We start from the raw sequence: 21,228 nt of genomic DNA on the forward strand, positions 1-21,228 counted from the left end.
AGAGAGTCTCCTGTCCCTGTTGGACCTCTTTCACATTTTTATAATTAATAGGTTATACTGTAATTTTCTTCACACCCTTACAAAGCTTATGAATTAAAGTTTGGCTGAGGGAACATTCCAGGCAGTTATGAATGTTATTTCTGCAACCCCTTTTTCTTCAGTTCCAAGCAACACAGATTGATTAGATAAGCTTCAGAGAGCCCAGGTAGATCTTTTATGTCTCAAAGGCACAGGAAGAGAAATGCAAATTCCTCTTCTAACTACTTAAGCAAAACCCAGCCTTCCCAGGCTATTTTCAGGGAACTTCCTTTTTCCCAGTCCCCAAATATCCACCTCAGTCTAAACAAACAAATACAATAATACATATCATCCGCTCACATTTGCATGCCCCTTTTTCAGCAAAACCAGGAAGGGAAAAAGGGATTTGGACTCAGGTACTGAGATAAGCATTCACATACACACACATACCCTCAAGATAAAAGCAATTGCAAAAGACCCACTTTGATATAATAGCCAAGCCATTAGGGGCCTTTGCTCTCCAGATCTCAGGCAGTATTGAGGCATTTTCTTTCTTTTAGGGAGCATAGCTAAAGATCTCTTAGGTCTGCAGAAGTACCCCAGGAAACTATAAGATGGAACAGAGCTCTGATCATCCATACTTAATCATTCATGGCCAGTGTGGTCAAATATCAAGCAAACAGCAATTCAAGTTGGTCTCTCAGGGTCACAGTTCCCCCTAGCCCCCAAAAGGAAGACAATCCTGATCAACACTCCACTGCAGGCAAAACCAAATCAATAGGGAAGTATACTCTGGTTTCATCACACACAAGTCCCACTATTCACCAAAGACGTCCCAGCTGGCCAATGAAAGTACTAACACACATACAAACAACAAATACATGGTCCTACAAACAAAGAATCAAATGAGGCATAGCCCAGAAATTCCACCTCCATTCCCAGATGGAGGGTCCAGAGTGGCCTGGTTCCCAAAAAAGAATGGACCATGAGTGGCTCATGCCAAAATGATACACACAAAAACACAAACAACAACTAAGCTACAGTCACCCAGACAGAAAGTCAGAAGAGGTGTAGTCCAGAATTCCCCTTTTACTCCAAAACGGAAGCCTCCACCAAGCCCAGCTCTCGCAAATGAACCAGTTCCCAAATCAGGTAGAGTTCAACAACAATTCCCATCTGCAACAGGGTACCCCAACAAAACAAATTGGCTTGTCCCATAAAGGAAAAGCCCAAATTGAAGGAATATGTTCCTGGTGCGCACACTGGAGCAACTTACCCTCAAGTAGCTCACTTTCCAGAAGGGAAGAAGTCCAAACGGAGTGGAGAGAATTCCCAGCCTGCATAAGCTGAAGCAACTCACACAATGACACTGAATGTGGACCTCAGCTCTGGACGTTTCTTGGCTCCAAACAACCTCATGCCATGGGCGGCCAGCGCCTGTTGGGGACAGTCCCTCTGAGACCACCAGAGCAAAATGGGCTCCAGCAGCCACTGGCAGCTCAGGGAAGGGGTTTCCCCAGACCAGGATCGACCTGCCACAGTTGTGGACACCTAGGCTGGCTTCGCCAAAATTGTTAATGCAAGTTTGTGTGCCTGATGCACTGTGAGGCCAAACAAATTGAAACATCGGAGTTTGGAGCAGAGAAAGGTTTATTGCAAGGCCATGCAAGGAGATGAGGTGGCTCATGCCCTGAAAAGCCTTGAGCTCCCCTAAGGGTTTTGGCAAAGCTTTTTTTTTTTTTTTTTTGTGGTACGCGGGCCTCTCACTGTTGTGGCCTCTCCCATTGCGGAGCACAGGCTCCGGACGCACAGGCTCAGTGGCCATGGCTCACGGGCCTAGCCGCTCCACGGCATGTGGGATGTTCCTGGACCGGGGCACGAACCCGTGTCCCCTGCATTGGCAGGTGGACTCTCAACCACTGCACCACAAGGGAAGCCCTTGGCAAAGCATTTTTAAAGGCCAGGAGGGGGGTGGGTCACAGGATACATGATCAGCTTATGCACAATTCTCTGACTGGCTGATGGTGAGGCAGCAGGGTGGTGTCACAGGAATTAACATTATCAGCCCTTAGGCTCCAAGAGGCCTGGGGCTATGTGTTCATGGCCATCAAGTAGTTCTTACCTTGTGGGGGGGTTCACATCTGCAAAAAAACTCAGGAAATTTGCATCAAATACTATGTAGGTACTTCAGAGAGGAGCTAAAGCAGAGGATATGCAGGAAGGCCTGTCCCAGGAAGGCCCTATATGGTCCTGCTTGGTTACATTGTCACAACCACAACTACTGGGAGATATTAAAAGTAAAATAAGTTGCTTGGACAATCACAAAGGTTTGAGAGACAACCAAGAGCTAAGGCAAAGTTGAATAATGTTTCATCATTTACCCAAGGTCACTCCTTCAAGACTAGGAGTGGTGGCTGTTTTATCCAATGCATAGAAATCAACACAGAATGTCAAGAAAATTGGAGAAACAGAGGAATTTGGTTCAAACAAAAGAACAAGATAAGATCTCAGAAAAATACATTAATGAAACTGAGAGGAGATTTAATTAATGAACATTTTAAAATAATTGTCATAAGGATGCTCACTGATAACTTTAAATTCTCCACTTGAGAATGTGATAAACGGAATGTTGCCTGCCATAGTAAACAAAGGATGTCACAGTCATCAGCGATTGCAGCCACTGCCAATGGTTAGCTGGTGAGCCCTAAGGGAACACATGAAGGAAAAGAATACCTGTCATTTAACAGCCATCAGACTGTAACCACGCCCTACGGTGAGCCCTGAGAAAACTCAGGATGTGAAAACACAGGATATTGGCCCCAGATATCTGAGGTGCATATCAAAGGAATGATTTCAGTGAGCCCAAACTCTTGCATCTTCCCATACATCCTCCCTTTGGTATTTAGCATTAAAAAGGTGCTAAATTATTTAACTTGGGATATCTGGCTTTCTTTAATTAACAGTAATATTTTGATGTTCCTACTACCTGCCCTTTGTTGCAAAACTCCTATATATCCTAGCTCCCCCAGCCCCACCCTGCCTCCTTGGAGCCGTTCTGTCAGGGTTACTTGATATGCTTCCTCCTGGGCTTGAAGCCCTAAAAATTCCTGCTGATTAAAACATTACCCTCAATTTTTAGATTGTGAATAATGTTTTAGTCAGCAAATGTAATGCAGTGGGAAGAAATGGATCTTTTCAATAAATGATCCTAGATCAGTTAGAAATCTGTACGGAAAATTGAATACTGACATTATTCAGAAAAAAAGTAGTTTGAAATGAATCATAGCCCTAAGTTTGAAAGGTAAATTATACAGCTTTTAGAAAATAATATAGAAGAATGCCTTCACAGACTTTGAGAGAGACAAAATATTCTTAAATTAGAACAGAAAGTACTAACTATAAAGGAAAAGATTGATAAATTAGACTTGATTAAAATTAAGACCTTTTCATCAAATGACTCTCTTAAAATATCAAAAAGAAAGTCACAGAGCATGAGAAGATATTTGTAATACATATATATGACAAAGACCTCATATTCTTACTATATATAACATTCCTACAAGTAAATTAAAAAAATAAAAATAAAAAAGACAGCCATGGAAAAATGGGTAAGAGATTTGAACAAACACTTCACAAAAGAGGATATCAATATAGCCATTAAGCATGTAAAAAGATAATCAGGGCTTCCCTGGTGACGCAGTGGTTGAGAGTCTGCCTGCTGATGCAGGGGACATGGGTTCATGCCCCAGTATGGGAAGATCCCACATGCCACAGAGCAGCTGGGCCCGTGAGCCATGGCCACTGAGCCTGCACATCCAGAGCCTGTGCTCCATGGCGGGAGAGGCTGCAACAGTGAGAGGACAGAGAACCACAAAAAAAAAAAAAAAGATAATCAACTTCATTAGTCATCAGGGAGATGCAAATTAAAACCACAATGAAAAACTACAACAAACCCACCTGAAATACTAAAATGCAAATGATTCGTGACACTAGGTGCTGGTGACAGTGCTGAGAGACAAATAATCTCCTTCACTCATGTACAAAGTATAAATTAGCACATTGCTTTGGTTAAATAATTCCACATCTACAGTATTGTGTATAGAATGTACAGCATTGTGTATATTTGTGTACCAAAAGATATATACAAGAATGTTTAGGGCTGCTGGGTCTGACATGGCCCAGTTTGTGGAGGCTCCACTTCTTTCTTTCTTTCTTTCTTTCTTTATTGTGGGTGCCTTCGAGTGTGTGGGCCCTCCACTACTTGGTGGCGAGGGGGGAGGGGGAGGGCATGGGGGAAGGAGGATTTGGAACCGGGGTCAAAACGCTGCATGACTCATAGATGAGGGGATGCCAAGCTGTTGCCACAGCCCTCGCACCTGAGAAAACCTTGTTCCTCAGGACGGAGCATCTGGTGCCAACAAGATGGCAGATGGGGAACTGAATGTGGACAGTCTTATCACCAGACTGCTAGAGGTGTAAGGATGTTGTCCAGGAATTTTGTGCAGATGACTGAAGCAGAAGTTCAGGGCTTATGTATCAAATCTCGGGAGAACTTTCTCAGCCAGCCTATTATTTTGGAATTGGAAGGGCCACTGAAAATTTGTGGAGGTATTCATGGACAGTATACAGATTTGCTGTGAATATTTGAATACAGATGCTTTACCCCAGAAGCCAACTATCTTTTCTTAGGAGATTATGTAGACAGAGGAAAGAAGTCTTTGGAAACCATTTGTTTGCTATTGGCTTATAAAATCAAATATCAAGGGAATTTCTTTCTCGTAAGAGGAAACCACGACTGTGCTAGAGTCAATTTCATTTATAGATTCTATGAGTAATGCAAAAGAAGGTTTAATATTAAATTGTGGAAGACCTTAACTGATTGCTTCAACTGTCTGCCTACAGCTGCCATTGTGGGTGAGAAAATTTTCTGTTGTCTTGGAGGACTGTTACCAGACCTGCGATCTATGGAGAAGATTAGGAGAATTATGAGACCCACTGAAGTCCCTGATACAGGTTTGCTCTGTGATTTTTTGTGGTCTGACCCAGACAAGGAAGTACAAGTTTGGGAAGAAAATGGTCGTGGTGTTTCCTTCACTTTAGAGCTATTGTCATTGGTAAATTTCTGAATCATCATGATTCAGACTTCATTTGTCAAGCTCGTCAGGTGGTGGAAGATGGATATGAAATCCTTGCTAAGTGATAATTGGTAACCATATTTTCAGCCCCAAATTACTTTGGCAAGTTTGATGATGCTGGTGGAATGATAAGTGTGGATGAAAGTTTGATGTGTTCATTTTAGATATTGAAGTCATCTGAAAAGAAAGCTAAGAACCAATATGGCAGACTGAGTTCAGGACATCCTGTCACTCCACCTTGAACAGCTAATCCATTGAATAAAAGGTGAAGAAAGGAACTCTGTAAAGAAACCATCAGATTTGTTAAGGACATACTTCATAATATATAAGTGAGCACTGTAAAACCATCAAGCCATTTGACACCCTTTATGATCATCCACCAGGGGGCAGAAAACAGAAGCAAAAGGAACTACAACCCTGCAGCCTGCAGAAAGGAGACCACAAGCACAGTAAGTTAGACAAAATGAGATGACAGAGAAATATGTTTCAGATGAAGGAGCATGATAAAAATCCACAAGACCAAATAAATGAAGAGTAAATAGGCAATCTACCTGAAAAAGAATTTACAGTAATGATACTAAAGATGACCTAAGATCTCAGAAATAGAATGGAGGCACAGATTGAGAAGATACATGAAATGTTTAACAAGGGCCTAGAAGAAATAAAGAACAAACAATTAGTGATGAACAACACAATAACTGAAGTGATAAATACACTAGAAGGAACAAATAGCAGAATAACTGAGGCAGAAGAACGGATAAATGAGATGGAAGATAGAATGGTGGATATAGCTACCATGGAGCAGAACAAAGAAAAAGAGAATGAAAGACACGAGGACAGTCTCAGAGACTTCTGGGACAACATTAAACACAAAATCATTTGAATTATAAGGGTCTGAGGAGAAGAGAAAGAGAAAGAGTCTGAGAAAATATTTGAATAGATTATAGTTGAAAACTTCCCTAACATGGGGAAATCATCACCCAATTCCAGGAAGTACAGAGAATACCATACAGGATAAACCCAAGGAGATACACTCTGAGACACATATTAATAAAGCTAACAAAAATTAAATACAAAGAAAATGTATTAAAAGCAGCAAGGGGAAAGCAACAAATGATATACAGTGAAATACCCAGAAGCTTATCAGCTGATTTTTTAGCAGAAACTCTGCAAGACAGAAAGGAGTGGCAGGATATATTTAAAGTCATGAAAGGTAAAAATACTAAAACCAAGAATACTCTATCCAGCAAGGATCTCATTCAGATTCAATGGAGAAATCAAAAGCTAAACAGACAAGCAAAACCTAAGAGAATTCAGCACCACCAAACCAACATTCAACAAATACTAAAGGAACTTCTCTAGGCGGGAAACACAAGAGAAGAAAAACACCTACAAAAACAAACTCAAAACAATTAAGAAAATGGTAATAGGAACATAAATATCAATAATTACCTTAAATGTAAATGGATTAAATGCTCCAACCAAATGACACAGACTGGCTGAATGGATACAAAACAAGACCTGTATATATGCTGTCTAAAAGACACCCACTTCAGACCTAGGGACACATACAGACTGAAAGTGAGGGGATGGAAAAAGATATTCCATGCAAATGGAAATCAAAAGAAAGCTGGAGTAGCAATACTCACATCAGAAAAAATAGACTTTAAAATAAAGACTATTAAAAGATACAAGAAAGGACACAACAAAATGATCAAGGAATCAATACAAGAAGAAGATATAAAAATTGTAAATATTTATGCACCAAAAATACATAAGGCAAATGCTAACAGCCATAAAAGGGAAAATCAACAGTAACACAGTAATATTGGGGGACTTTAACTCTCCACTTAATACCAATGGATAGATCATACAGACAGAAAATTAATAAAGAAACATAGGCCTTAAATTATACATAAGACAAGATAGAATTAACTGATATTTATAGGACATTCCATCCAAAAGCAGCAGAATACACTTTCTTCTCAAGTACACATGGAAAATACCCCAGGACAGATCACATCTTGGGTCACAAATCAAGCCTCGGTAAATTTAATGAAACTTAAATCATAGCAAGCATCTTTCTGACCACAACACTATGAGATTAGAAATCAATTACAGGAACAAAAATGTAAAAAGCACAAACACATGGAGGCTAAACAGTATGCTGCTAAATAACCAAGATATCACTGACCAAATCAAAAAGGAAATCAAAAAATACCTGGTAACAAATGACAATGAAAACACCATGAGCAAAAACCTATGGGATGCAACAAAAGCAGGTCTAAGAAGGTAGTTCATAACAATATGACACTGCTTCAAGAAACAAGAAAAATCTCAAATAAACAACCTAACCATACACCTACAGCAAATGGAGAAAGAACAACAACAAAATAACCTAGTAAAGGAAAGAAAACATAAAGATCAGAGCAGAAATAAATGAAATTGAAATTAAGAAAACAATAGAAAAGATCAATGAAACTAAAAGCTGTCTATTTGAGAAGATAAACAAATTCATCAACCTTCAGCCAGACTCATCAAGAAAAAAAGAGAACTCAAGTCAACAAAATTAGAAATTAAAACGAAGTTACAACTGACATTGAAGAAATACAAAGGATCATAAGAGACTAATACAAGTAACTTATGTCAATAAAATGGCCAACCTGGAAGAAATGGACAAATTCTTTGAAAAGTATATCCTTCCAATACTGAACCAGGAAGAAATAGAAAATATGAACAGACCAATCACAAGCACTGAAATTGAAACTGTGATTAAAAATCTTCCAACAAACAAAAGCCCAGGACCAGATGGCTTCACAGGAGAACTCTGTTGAACATTTAGGGAAGGGCTGACACCTAAACTTCTCAAACTCTTCCAAAAAATTGCAGAAGAAGGAACACTCCCAAGCTCATTCTATGAGGCCACCATCACCCTGATTCCAAAACCAGACAGAGATATTACAAAAAAAGAAAGTTCAAAGCCAATATCACTGATGAATATAGATACAAAAATCCTGGACAAAATACTAGCAAACAGAACCCAACAACACATTAAAAGGATCATACATCATGATCAAGTGGGATTTATCCCAGGGATTCAAGGATTCTTCAATATACGCAAATCAATCAATATGATACACCATATTAACAAATTAAAGAATAAAAACCATATGATCATCTCAATAGATGCAAAAAAAGCTTTTGACAAAATTCAACACCGATTTCTGACAAAAACCCTCTAGAAAGTGGGCACATAGGGAACATATCTCAACATAATAAAGCCCATATACGACAAACACACAGCAAACGCCATTCTCAATGGTGAAAAATGAAAAGCATTTCCTCTAAGATCAAGAAAAAGACAAGGCTGTCCACTCTCACCACTATTATTCAACATGGCTTTGGAAGTCCTAGCCACAGCAATCAGAAAAGAAAATTAAATAAAAGGAATCCAAATTGAAAAAGAAGAAATAAAGCTGTCATTGTTTGCAGATGACATGATACTCTACATAAAAAATCCTAAAGATGCCACCAGAAAACTACTAGACCTAATAATTGAATGCAGTAAAGTTGCAGGACACAAAATTAATACACAAAAATCTCTTGCATTCCTATACAATAATGATGAAAAATCAGAGAGAGAAATTAAGGAAACAATCCCATTTACCATTGCAAGAAAAAGAGTAAAATACCTGGGAATAAACCTACCTAAGGTGGCAAAAGACCTATATGCAGAAAACTATAAGATACTAAGGAAAGAAATTAAAGATGACACAAACAGAGATATATCATGTCCTTGGATTGGAAGAATCAATATTGTGAAAATGACTATACTACCCAAAGCAATCTACAGATTCATTACAATCCCTGTCAAATTACCAATGGCAGTTTTCACAGAAGCAGAAAAAAAAATTTACAATTTGTATGGAAACACAAAAGACCCTGAAGAGCCAAAGCAATCTTGAGAAAGAAAAATGGAGCTGGAGGAATCAGGCTTCCTGACTTCAGACTATAACACAAAGCTACAGTAATAAAGACAGTATGACACAAGCACAAAAACAGAAATATAGATCAATGGAACAGGGTAGAAAGCCCAGAGATAAACCCACACACCTATGGTCACCTAATCTATGACAAAGAAGGCAAGAATATACAGTGGAGAAAAGACAGTCTCTTCAATAAGCGATTCTGGAAAAACTGGAGAGCTACAGGTAAAACAATGAAATTAGAACACTCCCTAACATCATACACAAAAAAAAACTCAAAATGGATTTAAGACCCAAATGTAAAAAAAAAAAAAAAAAAAAAAAAAGACCCAAATGTAAGGCCAGACACTATAAAACTCTTAGAGGACAACATAGGTAGATCATTCTTTAACATAAATCCATCAAGATCTTTTTTGACCCACCTCCTAGAGTAGAAAAATAAAAACAAGAATAAACAAATGGAACCTAATTACATTTCAAACCTTTTGCACACCCAAGGAAACCATAAACAAGGTAAAAAAGCACCCCTCAGAATAGGAGAAAATATTTGCAAATGAAGCAACTGACAAGGAATTAATCTCCAAAGTATACAAACAGCTCATGCAGCTCAATATTAAAAAAACAAACAACCTAATGAAAAAATGGGCAGAAGACCTAAATAGACATTTCCTCAAAGAAGACATACAGATGGCCAACAAACACATGAAAGGATGCTCAACATCACTAATCATTAGAGAAATGTAAATCAAAACTACAATGAGGTATCACCTCAAACCAGTCAGAATGGCCATCATCAAAAAATCTACAAACAATAAATGCTGGAGAGGGTGTGGAGAAAAAGGAACCCTCTGCCACTGTAGGTGGGAATGTATATTGATACAGTCACTATGGAGAACCGTATGGGGGGGTCCTTAAAAAACTGAAAATAAACTGCCATATGACCCAGCAATCCCACTCCTAGGCATATACCCAAAGAAAATCATACTTAGAAAAGATATATGCACCCCAGTGTTCACTGCAGCACTATTTACAATAGCCAGGACTTGGAGGCAGCCTAAATGTCCATCAACAGAGGAATCAATAATGATATGGTACATATATAGAATCGAATATTACTCAGTCATAAAAAGGAAAGAAATTGTGTCTTTTGCAGAGATGTGGATGCACCTAGAGACTGTCATACAGAGTGAAGTCAGAAAGAGAAAAAGAAATATCGTATATTAACACATATATGTGCAATCTGGAAAATGTTATAGATGATCTTATTTGCATAGCAGAAATACAGACACAGACATAGTGAACAAACGTATGGATACCAAGGTGGAAAGGGGGGGTGGGATGAATTTGGAGATTAGGTTTGACATATATACACTACTGTGTATAAAATAAACTAATGAGAACCTACCATATAGCACACGGAACTCTACTCAGTGCTCCATGTGGACCTAAGTGGGAAGGAAATCTAGAAAAGAGGGGATATATGTATAAGTATAGCTGATTCACTTTGCTGTACAGCAGAAACTGACACAGCAATGTAAAACAACTATACTCCCTTCTGCCCCTCCTTGTTACTAATCTCCCACTTTGTCAAAGAAAACCACTTTCCTGATTTCTAGCCTCATTTTATTTTTTTTATGGATTGTGAATTTTACGTACATAGAAGCATGCAGTATGTACTGTTTTATGTTTGCCTTCTTTTGCTTAATATTATGTTTGTGAGATTCATCCACACTTTTGAATATAGCTTTAGTTTTTTGTTTTCATTTCTATAGAGTATTTCTTTTTATAACAGTAATGCAATGTATTAATTTATTTGAATGGCTTTGAGTATTTTGCTACTATGAAAAATGTCTTTATGAATATTCTTTTTTTTCCTTTGGAATATAGTTGCTTTACAATTTATTTAATGAAATAAATTTTGTTAAACACATTAGTCAAACAGGGGATGAATGCAAATGTACACTTATCTGATTATTTCCTAAAATTCCTACATCTTTTTAATTTTTATTTTCTTCCAGTTTTGCTAATATAATTGACATACAGCTTTGTGTAGGTTCAAGTTCTACAGAATAAAGATTTGAAAATTTTTATTTCATGATGTGGGTAGTTGTCTTGTGAGAGTATTTACTTGGTGAAAATACATTAAACTAAGCAATCATGATTTATGCACTTTTTCTGAAAGCATGTTGTACTTAAATAAAATAATCATTTTCACATATATAATACATGGAGTCAGGATAGCAGTTTTCTTGTTGGAAGGGAGAACAAATGGTGCTTCTGGGATGCTTAGCAGTGTTCTGTTTCCTTATTTAGGTGCTTGTTACATAGTTATGTTCAGTTTATGGAAATTTATTGTGTTTTAAGCATTAAAAATAATTACAATTACATTATATCATACAGAACACATTCTCTACCTACAGTAGCTATCAGTTAAAAAGCAGCCATTACTTTCCTTAGGATACTAAAAAATATCCATTACTAAATAATTCAGGTTTAAGAAAATATCATAATGGAAATTATAAAATACATACAACTAAATAGTCCCTCAGAATTCATAAAGATAACCATCCCTCACATGTGTTTCTTAAAAATTTACAGTACCTTTGTGGTTATAAAAGTCTCTAGTGTAGAATTTAAAGTTGTCTCAGATGGGTAGTGTTCCCATCAGAATAAAATGCAAAGCTTTCAGGAATAACACATTTTTACTCAAGGTCACACAGAATTTCCAAAAATGAAATTCCAAAGAAAATATGTAACATATTTCAAAACAAACAAATAAATGAGGTACCATAAGTGAGAGCCAGCTGAAAAAAAAGGTTAACAGACACAACAATAATGATTTTAGATTTAGTATTGACTAGGTCAGAATATAAAAAGTATGATTAAAATATTAAATAGATAAAAGGAACACTTGCAAATATGACTGAGGAATGACCAAACTAAGTTGAAAAGGAACAAAACACAATATCTAGAAATAAAAAATATAAACACTGAAATTTAACCAGTGGATTAAACAACATTTTAGGCACATCTAAAGGAGAATTAGTGAACTGAAAAATACTTCCTAAGAAATTATCTCAAATAAAATCCACAGATACAAAAAGTGGAAAATATAAAAGAGAAGTGAAAAGACATGGAGGATAGAGTGAGACAGTCTAACATATATCTAATCCAAATTCTAGAAGGAGATTAAAGTGAGAATGGGAAAAGTGAAATATTCAATATATAAAAACATAATGGCTGAGAATTTTTCATAACTGTTGAAGAATAAAAATCCTTAGATCAATGAAGCCCCAGAAACCTTAACAAAAGTATATAAAAATTATAAACAACTTTATGCCTAAATATTTTAAAAACCTAGTGGCAGAAAAATAAAATTTTCTAAAACTGACTTATGAGGAAACATAAAGCCTAATTAGTCTTACAGCAATGACAAAGTGAATCAGGGATTTAAAATCTGTCTGTTAGAAAAGCAGTACATCCAGATGGATTTGCAGGTGGTATATTTGTTAATTGAAATATTATATTCAGTAAAAATGAATGAACTAGATTTACATTCAAAAATATAGATGAATTTTACAAACACTGTTTTGAATAAGTGAAGCAATTTGGGAAAATATGTATGATATCATTCCATTTACATGAAGTACAAAAGCAGGCAAAACTAAATAACATGTTATTCAAGGAAATCTGCATAGAGGCTATAACTGTACAGGAAAGCAAGAGAGAAATATTCATACAAAATTAAGAGTGCTGGGCGGATGGGAAGATGGCGGAAGAGTAAGATGTGGAGATCAACTTCCTCCCCACAGATACACCAGAAATACATCTACACGTGGAGCAACTCCTACAGAACACCTACTGAACACTGGTAGAAGACCTCAGAACTCCCAAAAGGCAAGAAACTCCCCACGTACCTGGGTAGGGCAAAAGAAAAAAAGAAAAAACAGAGACAAAAGAATAGGGACGGGACCTGCACAAGTGGGAGGGAGCTGTGAAGGAGGAAAGGTTTCCACACACTAGGAAGCTCCTTCACGGGTGGAGAGTACAGGAGATGGAGGAGGGAGCTTTGGAGCCACGGAGGAGAGCACAGCAACAGGGGTGTGGAGGGCAAAGCGGGGAGATTCCCGCTCAGAGGATCGGTGCCAACCGGCACTCACCAGCCTGAGAGGCTTGTCTGCTCACCCGCCGGGGTGGGCGGGGCTGCGAGCTGAGGCTTGGGCTTCGGTCAGAGCCCATGGAGAGGACTGGGGTTGGCTGCGTTAACACAGCCTGAAGGGGTTAGTGCACCATGGCTAGCCGGGAGGGAGTCCGGGAAAAGGTTTGGAGCTGCTGAAGAGGCAAGAGACTTTTCTTCCCTCTTTGTTTCCTGGTGCGCGAGGAGAGGGTTTTAAGAGCGCTGCTTAAAGGAACTCCAGAGATGGGCACGAGCCGTGGCTAAAAGCGTGGACCCCAGAGACGGGCACGAGCTGTGGCTAAAAGCGCGGACCCCAAAGACGGGCACAGGCCACGGCTAAAAGCGCGGACCCCAGAGACGGGAGCAAGCTGCGGCTAAAAGCGTGGACTCCAGAGACGGGCGCAAACCGCGGCTAAAAATGCGGACCCCAGAGACGGGTGTGTGCTGTGGCTAAAAGCACAGACCCCAGAGACGGGCAGGAGATGCTAAGGCTGCTGCTGCCACCACCAAGGGGCCTGTGTGCAAGCACAGGTCACTATCCACACCCCTCTTCCAGGGAGCCTGTGCAGCCAGCCACTGCCAGGTTCCCGGGATCCAGGGACAACTTCTCCGGGAGAACGCACAGCGTGCCTCAGGCTGGTGCAATGTCACGCTGGCCTCTGCCGCTGCAGGCTCGCCCCACATTCCGCGCCCCTCCCTCCCCCCTGCCTGAGTGAGCCAGATCCCCCGAATCAGCGGCTCCTTTAACCCCGTCCTGTCTGAGCAAAACACAGACACCCTCCACCGACCTATACGGAAAGGCGGGGCCAAATCCAAAGCTGAGCCCATGGGATCTGTGAGAACAAAGAAGAGAAAGGGAAATCTCTCCCAGCAGCCTCAGAAGCAGTGGATTAAAGCTCCACAATCAACTTGATGTACCCTGCATCTGTGGAATACATGAATAGACAATGAATCATCCCAATTTGAGGAGTGGACTTTGAGAGCAAGATCTATGATTTTTTCCCCTTTTCCTCTTTTTGTGAGTGTGTATGTGTATGCTTCTGTGTGAGATTTTGTCTGTATAGCATTGCTTCCACCATTTGTCCTAGGGTTCTATACACCCATTTTTTAAAAAAAATTTTTTCCTTAATAATTAATTTTAATTTTAATAACTTTATTTTACTTTACCTTCTTTCTTTCTTTCCTTCCTTCCTTCCTTCCTTCCTTCCTTCCTTCCTCCTTCCTTCCTTCCTTCCTTCCTTTCTTTCTTTCTTTCTTTCTTTCTTTCTTTCTTTCTTTCTTCTTTCTTTCTTTCCTTCCTTCCTTCCTTCCCTCCTTTAGACAACGAATCATCCCAAATTGAGGAGGTGGACTTTGAGAGCAAGATTTATGATGTTTTCCCCTTTTCCTCTTTTTGTGAGGGTGTATCTGTATGCTTCTGTGTGAGATTATGTCTGTATAGCTTTGCTTCCACCATTTGTCCTAAGGTTCTATCTGTCCCTTTTTATTTTCTAAATAATTATTTTTTAATTTAATAACTTTATTTTATTTTACTTTAATTTAATTTATTGTATCTTCTTTCCTTCTTACTTTTTTCCTTCCCTCCTTCCTTCTTCCTTCCCTCCCTCCTTTCTTTCTTTCTTTCCTTCTTTTCTTCTTTCTTTCTTTCTTTCTTTCTTCCTTCCTTCCTTCCTTCCCACATTTCTTTCTCTCTCTCTTTCTTTCTTTCTTTCTTCCTACTTCAACTAATTCTTTCTCTATACTTTTTCTCCCTTTTATTCTGAGCTGTGTGGATGAAAGGCTCTTGGTGCTCCAGCCAGGAGTCAGGGCTCTGCCTCTGAGGTGGGAGAACCAACTTAAGGACACAGGTCAACAAGAGACCACCAAGCTCCACATAATATCAAATGGCGAAAATCTCCCAGAGACCTCCATCTCAAAACCAGCACCCAGCTTCACTCAACGACCAGCAAGCTACAGTGCTGGACAACCTATGCCAAACAATTGGCAAAACAGGAACACAACACCACCCATTAGCAGAGAGGCGGCCTAAAAGCATGATAAGTCCACAGACACCCTAAAACACACCACCAGACATGGACCTGCCCAACAGAGAGACAAGATCCAGACTCATCCTCCAGAACACAGTCACTAGTCCCCTCCACCAGGAAGCCTACACAACCCACTGAACCAACCTTAGCCACTGAGGACAGACATCAAAAACAACGGGAACTACAAACCTGCAGCCTGCAAAAATGAGACCCCAAACAGAGTAAGATAAGCAAAATTAGAAAACAGAAAAACACACAGGAGATGAAGGAGCAAGATAAAAACGCATCAGACTTAACAAATAAAGAAATAGGCAGTCGACCTGAAAAAGAATTCAGAATAATGATAGTAAAGATGATCCAAAATCTTGGAACTAGAATAGACAAAATGCAAGAAGCATTTAACAAGGACCTAGAAGAAATAAAGATGAAACAAGCAACGATGAACAACACAATAAAGGAAATGAAAAATACTCTAGATGGGATCAATAGCAGAATGACTGAGGCAGAAGAACAGATAAGTGACCTGGAAGATAAAGTAGTGGAAATAACTACTGCAGAGCAGAATAAAGAGAAAAGAATGAAAAGAACTGAGGACAGTCTCAGAGACATCTGGGAAAACATTAAACGCACCAACATTCGAATTATAGGGGTTCCAGAAGAAGAAGAGATAAAGAAAGGGACTGAGAAAATATTTGGAGAGATTATAGTTGAAAACTTCCCTAATATGGGAAAGGAAATAGTTAATCAAGTCCAGGAAGCACAGAGAGTCCCATACAGGATAAATCCAAGGAGAAATATGGCAAGACACATATTAATCATACTGTCAAAAATTAAATACAAAGAAAGCATATTAAAAGCAGCAAGGGAAAAACAAATAACACACAAGGGAATCCACATAAGGTTAACAGCTGATCTCTCAGCAGAAACTCTGCAAGCCAAAAGGGAGTGGCAGGACATACTGAAAGTGATGAGGGAGAAAAACCTGCAAACAAGATTACTCTACCCAGCAAGGACCTCATTCAGATTTGATGGAGAAATTAAAATCTTTACAGACAAGCAAAAGCTGAGAGAGTCCAGCACCACCAAACCAGCTTTACAACAAATGCTAAAGGAACTTCTCTAGGCAAGAAACACAAGAGAAGGAAAAGACCTATAATAACGAACCCAAAACAATTTAGAAAATAGAAATAGGAACATACATATCAATAATTACCTTAAATGTAAATGGACTAAATGCTCCCACCAAAAGACACAGATTGGCTGAATGGATACAAAAACAAGACCCATATATATGCTGTCTACAAGAGACCCACTTCAGACCTAGAGACACATACAGACTGAAAGTAAGGGGATGGAAAAAGATATTCCATGAAAATGGAAACCAAAAGAAAGCTGGAGTAGCAATTCTCATATCAGACAAAATAGCCTTTAAAATAAAGACTATTAGAAGAGACAAAGAAGGCCACTACATAATGATAAAGGGATGAATCCAAGAAGAAGATATAACAATTGTAAATATTTATGCACCCAACATAGGAGCACCTCAATACATAAGGCAAAAACTAACAGCCATAAAAGGGGAAATCGACAGTAACACATTCATACTAGTGGACTTTAACACCCCACTTTCACCAATGGACAGATCATCCAAAATGAAAATAAATAAGGAAACACAAGCTTTAAATGATACATTAAACAAGATGGACTTAATTGATATTTATAGGACACTCCATCCAAAAACAACAGAATACACATTTTTCTCAAGTGCTCATGGAACATTCTCCAGGATAGATCATATCTTGTGTCACTAATAAAGCCTTGGTAAATTTAAGAAAATTGAAATTGTATCAAGTATCTTTTCCGACCAAAATGCTATGAGACTAGGTATCAATTACAGGAAAAGATCTGTAACAAATACAAACACATGGAAGCTAAACAATACACTACTTAATAACAAAGTGATCACTGAAGAAATCAAAGAGGAAATCATAAAATACCTAGAAACAAATGACAATGGAGACATGATGACCCAAAACCTATGGGATGCAGCAAAAGCAGTTCTAGAGGGAAGTTTGTAGCAATACAAGCCCACCTTAAGAAGCAGGAAACATCTCGAATAAACAACCTAACCTTGCACCTCAAACAATTAGAGAAAGAAGAACAAAAAAACCCCAAAGTTAGCAGAAGGAAAGAAATCATAAAAATCAGATCAGAAATAAATGAAAAAGAAATGAAGGAACCAATAGCAAAGATCAATAAAACTAAAAGCTGGTTCTTTGAAAAGATAAACGAAATAGATAAACCATTAGCCAGACTCATCAAAAAGAAAGCAGAAGACTGAAATCAATAAAATTAGAAATGAAAAAGAAGTAACAAGTGACACTGCAGAAATAAAAAAGATCATGTGCGATTACTACAAGCAACTCTATGCCAATAAAATGGAAAAACTGGAAGAAATGGACAAATTCTTAGAAATGCACAACCTGCCAAGACTGAATCAGGAAGAAGTAGAAAATATGAACAGACCAATCACAAGCACTGAAATTGAAACTGTGATTAAAAATCTTCCAACAAACAAAAGCCCAGGACCAGATGGCTTCACAGGCGAATTCTATCAAACATTTAGAGAAGAGCTAATACCTATCCTTCTCAAAGTCTTCCAAAATATAGCAGAGGGAGGAACGCTGCCAAATTCATTCTACGAAGCCACCATCACCTTGATACCAAAACCAGAAAAGGATGTCACAAAGAAAGAAAACTACAGGCTAATATCATGGATGAACATAGATGCAAAAATCCTCAACAAAATACTAGCAAACAGAATCCAACAGCACATTAAAAGGATCATGCACCATTATCAAGTGGGGTTTATTCTAGGAATGCAAGGATTCTTCAATATACGCAAATCTATCAATGTGATAAACCATATTAACAAATTGAAGGAGCCAATCCATACGATCATCTCAATAGATGCAGAGAAAGGTTTTGACATAATTCAACACCCATTTATGATACAAACCCTGCAGAAAGTAGGTATAGAGGGAACTTTCTTCAACATAATAAAGGCCATATATGACAAATCCACAGCCAACATCATTCTCAATGGTGAAAAACTGAAAGCATTTCCACTAAGATCAGGAACAAGACAAGTTTGCCCACTCTCACCACTCTTATTCAATATAGTTTTGAAAGTTTTAGCCACAGTAATCAGAGAAGAAAAGGAAATAAAAGGAATCCAAATCGGAAAAGAAGAAGTAAAGCTTTCACTGTTTGCAGATGATATGATACTATACATAGAGAATCCTAAAGATGCTACCAGAAAACTACTAGAGCTAATCAATGAATTTGGTAAAGTAGCAGGATACAAAATTAATGCACAGAAATCTCTTGCATTCCTATACACTAATGATGAAAAATCTGAAAGTGAAATGAAGAAAACACTCCCATTTACCACTGCAACAAAAAGAATAAAATATCTAGGAATAAACCTACGTAAGGGGACAAAAGACCTGTATGCAGAAAATTATAAGACACTGATGAAAGAAATTAAAGATGATACAAATAGATAGAGAGATATACCATGTTCTTGGATTGGAAGAATCAACATTGTGAAAATGACTCTACTACCCAAAGCAATCTACAGATTCAATGAAATTCCTATCAAACTACCACTGGCATTTTTCACAGAAGTAGAACAAAAAATTTCACAATTTGTATGGAGACAGAAAAGACCCTGAATAGCCAAAGCAATCTTGAGAATGAAAAACGGAGCTGGAGGAATCAGGCTCCCTGACTTCAGACTATACTACAAAGCTACAGTAATCAAGACAGTATGGTACTGGCACAAAAACAGAAAGATAGATCAATGGAACAGGATAGAAAGCCCAGAGATAAACCCACACACATATGGTCACCTTATCTTTGATAAAGGAGGCAGGAATGTACAGTGGAGAAAGGACAGCCTCTTCAATAAGTGGTGCTGGGAAAACTGGACAGGTATCTGTAAAAGTATTAGATTAGATCACTCCCTAACACCATACAGAAAAATAAGCTCAAAATGAATTAAAGACCTAAATGTAAGGCCAGAAACTATCAAACTCTTAGAAGAAAACATAGGCAGAACACTCTATGGCATAAATCTCAGCAAGATCCTTTTTGACCCACCTCCTAGAGAAATGGAAATAAAATCAAATATAAACAAATGGGACCTAATGAAACTTCAAAGCTTTTGCACAGCAAAGGAAACCATAAACAAGACCAAAAGACAACCCTCAGAATGGGAGAAAATATTTGCAAATGAAGCAACTGACAAAGGATTAATCTCCAAAATTTACAAGCAGCTCATGCAGCTCAATAACAAAAAAACAAACAACCCAATCTAAAAACGGGCAGAAGACCTAAATAGACATTTCTCCAAAGGAGATATACAGACTGCCAGCAAACACATGAAAGAATGCTCAACATCATTAATCATTAGAGAAATGCAAATCTAAACTACAATGAGATATCATCTCACACCAGTCAGAATGGCCATCATCAAAAAATTTAGAAACTATAAATGCTGGATAGGGTGTGGAGTAAAGGGAACACTCTTGCACTGCTGGTGGGAATATGAATTGTTTCAGCCACTATGGAGAACAGTATGGAGGTTCCTTAAAAAACTACAAATAGAACTACCATATGACCCAGCAGTCCCACTACTTGGCATTTACCCTGAGAAAACCAAAGTTCAAAAAGAGTCATGTACCAAAATGTTCGTTGCAGCTCTATTTACAACAGTCCAGAGATGGAAACCACCTAAGTGCCCATCATTGGATGAATGGATAAAGAAGATGTGTCACATATATACAATGGAATATTACTCAGCCATAAAAAGAAAGGAAATTGAGCTATTTGTAATGAAGTGGATAGATCTAGAGTCTGTCATACAGAGTGAAGTAAGTCAGAAAGAGAAAGACAAATACCGTATGCTAACACATATATATGGAATTTAAGGCAGAAGAATGTCATGAAGGGCCTAGTGGTTAGACAGGAATAAAGATACAGACCTACTGGAGAATGGACTTGTGGATATGGGGAGGCGGAAGGGTGGGCTGTGAGAAAGCGAGAGAGAGGCATTGACATATATACACTACCAAACGTAAGGTAGATAGCTAGTGGGAAGCAGCTGCATAGCACAGGGATATCAGCTCGGTGCTTCGTGACCTCCTGGAGGGGTGGGATATGGAGGGTGGGAGGGAGGGAGACGCAAGAGGGAAGAGATATGGGAACATATGTATATGTATAACTGATTCAGTTTGTTATAAATCAGAAACTAACACACCATTGTAAAGCAATTGTACCCCAATAAAGGTGTTAAAAAAAATTAAGAGTTCTTATTTCATCTGAGAGGGAAGAAAAGGGTTTCAATTAGATAGAGTCATATGAAGGACTTCTAGGTACTTGTAATATTCTATTTCTTAACTAGGTGTTTGGTACATTATTGCTCCTTTTATTATTATTCTTCATCTTTTGTGTCTAAAATGTAGTTCATGATATTTTAATGTAAAAATGTATATTTAAAGAAGTAAGTTGGGTGACATTCTAAGCACAAGAAACAGCATGAATAAAGACATGGAGGCGTGTCTTCCCTGTCAAAGTAAAAAGCATTGAAAACAGTAGCCTCACAAGGGAAGGAATACTCCCTTGTATCATAGCTCAAGAGGACTGACTAAAGCCAAAAGTTTGCATTATTTTCTTATTCAAAGACTTCATTAAGAACCTCATTTAAAAAGATAGCCAATTTCACTTTTATTCCTACTAAAACTATACTGATGTTATATAATCTCCATATTTTGAACATTTTACCTTGCTTTATTTTACTTCTAATAAATGATACTAATAGT

At 38.2% G+C, this 21,228-nt stretch overlaps 1 pseudogene; it reads left to right on the forward strand.

The window, feature by feature from the left end:
• Window positions 1-4,426: 4,426 nt before the first annotated feature.
• On the forward strand, window positions 4,427-6,921 carry LOC111178174 (serine/threonine-protein phosphatase PP1-beta catalytic subunit pseudogene; annotated as a pseudogene).
• Window positions 6,922-21,228: the final 14,307 nt, after the last annotated feature.

Source organism: Delphinapterus leucas, chromosome X, assembly GCF_059928025.1.
Source record: "Delphinapterus leucas isolate spDelLeu-1000000601 "Yukka" chromosome X, BTC_Dleu_Yukka2, whole genome shotgun sequence".
Classification (NCBI taxonomy): domain Eukaryota; kingdom Metazoa; phylum Chordata; class Mammalia; order Artiodactyla; family Monodontidae; genus Delphinapterus; species Delphinapterus leucas.